The 6,057-nt window shown below is 35.2% G+C and overlaps 1 long non-coding RNA gene across 1 annotated transcript; it reads left to right on the top strand.

Annotated features, from left to right (window-relative positions):
- The first annotated feature begins 2,456 nt into the window (after positions 1–2,456).
- LOC110803408 (uncharacterized) lies at positions 2,457–5,321 on the top strand. The gene is made up of 4 exons (XR_002537447.2): positions 2,457–2,600; positions 4,493–4,824; positions 4,921–5,124; positions 5,213–5,321. It is a non-coding gene; the product is annotated as an uncharacterized lncRNA (long non-coding RNA).
- The last annotated feature ends 736 nt before the right edge of the window (positions 5,322–6,057 follow it).

The raw sequence follows: 6,057 nt of genomic DNA on the forward strand, positions 1-6,057 counted from the left end.
ATTACATAATCGCACGAATTTGCAATTAATTAAAAAAATCGAAATTAATCTTCCCTTTAATTCTTTGCAAATTTATAAAATTTAACCATGTTAACTATAATTGATTATGGAATTAATTAGAGGCTCGTGATACCACTGTTAGGTTATGACAAATATAAAACATATATATTTCATGCGGAAAAACCATAAAGCCGGCCAGGAATCCAAATTAATTGCCAAATAACAATTAGCATAATTTAGGATGCATACATTTGTAGCGTGCCCTCCCTAGCTGCTCCTGAACCGAACAAGAACAAGTTTAGGACTCCAAGTGTAGTCCCTGAGTAGATAGTCCACAACACGTTCAGATCCGTCTTAGATTCAATTAACTAGAATTTAGTCTATGGTTTTATGTTATGTGATTATAATTTGTGGCAAATTATCAACTTTAGTTTTTAGCTTAAAACTATATGAATACTTTTTGATGTATTATAAATTGTGATTGCCATCACCTATTTATAGGGTAGGATCATCGGAATTAGAAACCTACTAGGATTCAATTTACCTAATCTTATTAGAATTAGATATTAATAAAATCTATTAAGTTAGTGTTTAATTCAACAACTAACTCTAGTAGTTTTAGGAAAATAATCTTTAATCGAACTAATCCTAAACGCTTAAGGATTCGATGCATGCACGAACTCAACGCACACACACGCACAACCCACGAAGGGCGCTAGGTGCGCGCGAGCGGAGAGCTCGGCCCAGCAGCGCTGCAGCCCACGCTTGGGCGTGCCAGCCTGCTGGCCTCATTAGGCCTGGCCTTGTGTGTTGCTTGGCTGGGCCTTGCGGCGCTTGGCGGGCTGCTTGCTTGCCTTGCTGCGCGCGGGCTTTGCTAGGCGCAGGCCTGGCTTCGTGCTGGGCCTTGCGTCTAGCAAGCTCGTCCGATGTTTATTTCGTACGACGCGCTTCCGATTAATGTTCCGATTCCGGAATTCATTTCCGATTCAAACAATATTTAATATTTCCGATTCCGGAATTGTAGGGGTATTTTTTTGTGTATGCGTATTCCCTACAAGGGGGCGGTTTTTCGAAACCATCGTATTTTTGTACCTCGAAGGAGTCGCCACCAAACATTGTTTAGGGTCTTGTTTGGACAGACCGCAAATGACTCTATTAGGATAAGACTTGAATCTTCGAAACGGATGGGTGAGATCCGGGCACAGGAACGAGATGCTTATTCCGCGAGCTTTAGAAATTATTCGAGTACGTGACATAACATTTTCGAAAATACCCTATTTTAGACTATGTGGGTTTGAATTTAGAGCAAATAGAATCTCTACTTTGTATGGTGGTCACATTGCTTTAAAGGTAATTTAAGGGAACCTAAGATCGGTTTGTCCAAGAAATTATATTTGTTAAGCGTGGGGTAACCTTGCATTTTGTTGTATTTAGCATGTATGGTGATGAAAGCAATAAAGCAAATAAAGCAACATCACAATAGTAAATAAGTGCGGAATTAGTAAATACAAGACCCCCTAGAGATGGACTAGGGAGTAGGTCCACATTTCCTAGAAGGACTAGGCAAGTAAAGATGCGGAATTGACAGTGCGATATTGAAATTGCGGAATTGAAAGTGCGATATTGAAATTGCGGAATTGAAAGGTGCATAATTGAAATTGCAATATTGAAAGGTGCATAATTGAAATTGCGATATTGAAATTTGTACTTGGGCACATGATATTCGAACGCCAAGCGGCTCCTTAAAATTAAGTGCGTACGACACGAATTCAAAGCCAAAAATTTCAACTTGGGAGAAGTTGCTCATCTTAAAGTATCCTAGATTTTGCATGTAGAACTTGAACTTGAAAGTTTGAATCTTGAAATATTGAACTTGAAATACTTGAACTTGAACTTGAAATATTGAACTTGTACTTGAAATATTGAAACTTAAGAGACTTGAATCTCAAAGATCGGGCCTTTTAATGTTGAAAAGGTTAGATCTTTGATGTGCTCTTACTTTGGAATAATCCTAGTTTAGGGAAGTAGTCATGAGCAACCTTAAACATTGTGGGATCTTGAAATTTGAAAACTTGAACTTGTATATTGAAAAATGGAGTCTTGAATCTCAAAAGACTAAACCTTTAAAAGTTAAAAAGGTGTCATCTTTGATTACTCCATACTTGAAAGTGATTCTAGTTTAAAGAAGTCATTGCAAACAACTTTGAACATCCTTGAATCTTGAAAATTTGCATTTTTGTATTTTGAAAAGTTTGGATTTTGAAAAAGATGTATGATTGTTGCAAGTGACATTTTTAGTAATAAAAATGCCAACTTGCTAATCATTTATGAAATAGGAAGATCAAAGAAACATGATTGAATATGGTGGGATTCGGAATTACCTATTTAGGTTTAGGCAAGAATTCCTTTTAGAGCTCCCAATTCCTTTTAGAGGGTTTAGACATCTTACCTACTCTTGTTTTTGTTGAATGTTAAAGGATTGTACTTCACCTCCTAAAAAGAAGTCCAAGTCTAATGTTTCTAAAGAGAGGGATGGTAGCTCCAAGAAAAAGACAACGGTATTAGCGGCCCAAAAGAAGACAACAGACTTAGCATCCAAGGTAAACCCTCTAAAACTCATTCGAACCTAAAATGACATTTCCGCTCCCAACTTTGAACTACAGAACCTAAGGACTCATTTGATTCTTGTTACATGACTAATATGCATAGTTTTAAGTTTCTAAATCTCATTCGAACCTATTTATGCACATTTAAGGTTCGTTGGGTTGTTATAGGTCATATATAGAGCTAAAATGACATTTCCGCTCCCAACTTTGAACTAAAGAACCTAAGGACTCATTTGATTCTTAATACACGACTAATATGCATAGTTTTAAGTTTCTAAATCTCATTCGAACCTATTTATGCACATTTAAGGTTCGTTGGGTCGTTATAGGTCATATATAGAGCTAAAATGACATTTTCGCTCCCAACTTTGAACTAAAGAACCTAAGGATTCATTTGATTCTTATTACATGACTAATATGCATAGTTTTAAGTTTCTAAAACTCATTCGAACCTATTTATGCACATTTAAGGCTCGTTGGGTCGTTATAGGTCATATATTGAGCTAAAATGATATTTTCGCTCCCAACTTTGAACTAAAGAACCTAAGGACTCATTTGATTCTTATTACATGACTAATATGCATAGTTTTAAGTTTCTAAAACTCATTCGAACCTATTTATGCACATTTAAGGCTCGTTGGGTCGTTATAGGTCATATATAGAGCTAAAATGACATTTTCGCTCCCAACTTTGAACTAAAGAACCTAAGGACTCATTTGATTCTTATTACATGACTAATATGCATAGTTTTAAGTTTCTAAAACTCATTCGAACCTATTTATGCACATTTAAGGCTCGTTGGGTCTTATAGGTCATATATTGAGCTAAAATGACATTTTCGCTCCCAACTTTGAACTAAAGAACCTAAGGACTCATTTGATTCTTATTACATGACTAATATGCATAGTTTTAAGTTTCTAAAACTCATTCGAACCTATTTATGCACATTTAAGGCTCGTTGGGTCGTTATAGGTCATATATAGAGCTAAAATGACATTTTCGCTCCCAACTTTGAACTAAAGAACCTAAGGACTCATTTGATTCTTATTACATGACTAATATGCATAGTTTTAAGTTTCTAAAACTCATTCGAACCTATTTATGCACATTTAAGGCTCGTTGGGTCGTTATAGGTCATATATTGAGCTAAAATGACATTTTCGCTCCCAACTTTGAACTAAAGAACCTAAGGACTCATTTGATTCTTATTACATGACTAATATGCATAGTTTTAAGTTTCTAAATCTCATTCGAACCTATTTATGCACATTTAAGGTTCGTTGGGTCGTTATAGGTCATATATTGAGCTAAAATGACATTTTCGCTCCCAACTTTGAACTAAAGAACCTAAGGACTCATTTGAGTCTTATTACATGACTAATATGCATAGTTTTAAGTTTCTAAAACTCATTCGAACCTATTTATGCACATTTAAGGCTCGTTGGGTCGTTATAGGTCATATATTGAGCTAAAATGACATTTTCGCTCCCAACTTTAAACTAAAGAACCTAAGGACTCATTTGATTCTTATTACATGACTAATATGCATAGTTTTAAGTTTCTAAAACTCATTCGAACCTATTTATGCACATTTAAGGCTCGTTGGGTCGTTATAGGTCATATATAGAGCTAAAATGACATTTTCGCTCCCAACTTTGAACTAAAGAACCTAAGGACTCATTTGATTCTTGCTACATGACTAATATGCATAGTTTTAAGTTTCTAAATCTCATTCGAACCTATTTATGCACATTTAAGGTTCGTTGGGTTGTTATAGGTCATATATAGAGCTAAAATGACATTTTCGCTCCCAACTTTGAACTAAAGAACCTAAGGACTCATTTGATTCTTATTACATGACTAATGTTAATTTACTATTGTTATAGGAATTTTCGCATCCAAAGAAGTCGAATTCTAAGCCTAAGTCCAACTTAGAGGTCGTGGGTAGTTGTGATCGTAAAACACAAGAATCAACCACCAAAAGCAAGAAAGCGGGACTTGTACACGATGCAATTCAAGGTCTTGGCCCGTCATGCAAATACTTGCAGTTTATCATGACTTCGGCGCCTGATGATATATATGATATTACTACCATCCCATAGGTGGCCTCAGTTTGGCACTCGGATTTTGATCAAGAAACATACATAACTGCGTCTGATATAGGAGAGTTCCTTCGCGGGGCGTGCTTAAACATTTCAGCGATCCAAGTCTACATATTGTAATTAAATGTTTTATTGTTGTTAATATAACTATTATTTCTTTGAAGTTTTTTCTCTTTATCGATCTTAATAGTGTAATCTTGTTTATTTTGTAGGTGTTTATTGCACGATCATGCCAAATCATTTGAAATGTCTCGGATTTCGTTCATTTGTCCCGAGATTATGTCAAGCACTAGAATCAAGGCCGACCCTGGAGCGCCAACAATGTATTTGAAAAACATTTTCCAAGCTGAAATTGAAAAGGAGAAGATGGGTAATCCTAACCTAACTAATTGGTTTTTAATCCCATATAATCAAGAGTAAGTGTGTTATATTATATAAGTTTCATATAAAATATTAATTATTATTGTTATTAAATATTTAATATATCATTTATAAATTATACAGAAATCATTGGAATTTATACGTGATGGACCTACGTAGAGGTTATGTATATATTTTCGATTCTGCTAGAGATCCACGTCGAACAGATTATGCATGGGGAATCTTGAGTTTGTAAGTTCTTTTGCTTACAAATTACATTAGTCTTTAAGAAACCTAAGCCAAAATCATATTCATGAGTACCCATGTTTCGTTAATTTTCTAGGCATACCAAGTGTACAAGTGCAATGGTGGGCATTGTCCGAATAAAACGAGTTTTAAGTCGTGTAAACCCATTCATATAGAGGTATAACATGTTTCTTAATTAGCTTTTTGCTTTGTTTTTATTAACTATTGGCCTTGCAAGATAAAGTATTATGTTTCTTAATCAGTGTGCTCAACAAATCGGCGGAACTGAGTGTGGCTATTACGTTATGAAGTTCATGTTAGAGATAGTCACGTTACAACATGACTATGAAGGCCGGCTAGATGAGGTAAGTAACTAATTGATTCGTATTCTAGACTATTAATACATTGTCATTAATTAGTTGCTTGAATGTTAAAATGTGACATTTCATTTGCATTTAATCGATCTAATGCTCCATCAAATTTTTGTTTTTGTAAGGTCTATACTCCGAGGACTGCGCCTTATGCTAGTGAGGAAATTGATGTGGTTCGTGAGCAATGGGCGAAGTTTTTTACCACCAAGTATTTATTATTGACCTGAGGGCGCTTGATCGTGTTGGTTTAGATGTTATAGAACAATCTTTTATGTTAAAATGTATGCGTACGTTGAAATTGGAACGTAAATATATTTAAATGTATCGGTATGTGCACTTTTGGTTTTGGGATATATACAAAACTCCAGTTGT

This window comes from Spinacia oleracea, chromosome 3 (assembly GCF_020520425.1).
Source record: "Spinacia oleracea cultivar Varoflay chromosome 3, BTI_SOV_V1, whole genome shotgun sequence".
Classification (NCBI taxonomy): domain Eukaryota; kingdom Viridiplantae; phylum Streptophyta; class Magnoliopsida; order Caryophyllales; family Amaranthaceae; genus Spinacia; species Spinacia oleracea.